This window comes from Eriocheir sinensis, chromosome 44, assembly GCF_024679095.1.
Source record: "Eriocheir sinensis breed Jianghai 21 chromosome 44, ASM2467909v1, whole genome shotgun sequence".
NCBI classification, from domain to species: Eukaryota; Metazoa; Arthropoda; class Malacostraca; order Decapoda; family Varunidae; genus Eriocheir; species Eriocheir sinensis.
Window position 1 is genome coordinate 10,425,027 of NC_066552.1, and position 1,326 is coordinate 10,426,352.

The window sequence follows — 1,326 nt, forward strand, 5'->3', positions numbered from 1 at the left end:
GCGACCTGCACCCCGCCCCCACAATCTTGATGAAACGACGCCGGCCCACGTAAAATTTCCTCTGTTTTACTGGAAAGTTTCGCGCATCACATAACTCACGGTTTATTTTTGAGAAAGATTTGCGTTCCAACTTATCTGCCTGGATGATTCTTCGGGTATACAGCAAAGGAGGGAATAACTTTGCATGTGTAGTATGTATGTAGATGTTATATGTATAAGTAGATATATGGTACTTTGAATCTAGCATTGCAGATGAGAAGAGATAACGTTACACAAAAACTAAGGCTACAAGTTACTTTAAGAAGGCTTGTACGTTGTCTTGATGAAGCAGATCTGAAAAAGTAATAATGAATATCAAATCAACCACAGAAACTCAGATCTTAACTGCATCATATAAAATTCACGCCTCTTGACAGAAAAAAAACGTATAATAAATGTATACGTTCAGGAGCTTGTTAGGCCTTACACAAAAACTCTTTGCATTAGTGAATAGAAAATGAGATATTCGTAAGGCAATTAGCTACGTCAGACTATAATTATTTTCCTCCAGGATTTCTCCGCTGTGTTATCGAAACAGAAGTAAATATCATTATGTTGCCTAGGACAATTAGGAGAAATCTGTGAGTCTCTCATGCTTTATATCAAAACATTACAAATTTATTCTCTCTCTCAGACACACACACACACACACACACACACACACACGCACACAAAAGAGCACCAACTCCGACATAATGGAAACAAAACAAAACAATCACAAAAGAAGCAGAAAAAACGTATCAAACAAGCGCGAAGGCCAACGAACGGAGCAGCGTCGGCAACAAGAATGGTACAAATGATAACCTTTGTCAAATAAACGTCTGGAAAAAAAGCAAGCGTGCGATAAAACCCGGAGCTTTGATCTCCTAGGAATACACTGGCACACGTATTGGGGGGAAACAGGGGAACAATCATTTCTCGCTTCCTAGACACGTCAATCCTGAAAGTGGCGCGGGGGGAGAGAAAACCCAGGTCGTCCATAATAGTGCAAGACAAATACTCCTCTTCTTTGATAAAATTATGGTTGGTATTCTTGAACGCCTCCGCCTCACACATCAATTATTTAAGAACATAAGAACATAAGAACGCAGGAGTCTGCAAGAGGCCGGTAGGCCTGTACGAGGCAGCTCCTTTGACCCTAAGCTCCCGTGTATCTAACCCCACCTAATATCGCTGTCCATGAATTTATCTAGTCTATTTTTGAATGTGACAATTGTATTGGCACTCACCACATGACTGCTAAGCCTATTCCACTCATCCACCACCCTGTTAGTAAACCAATTTTTG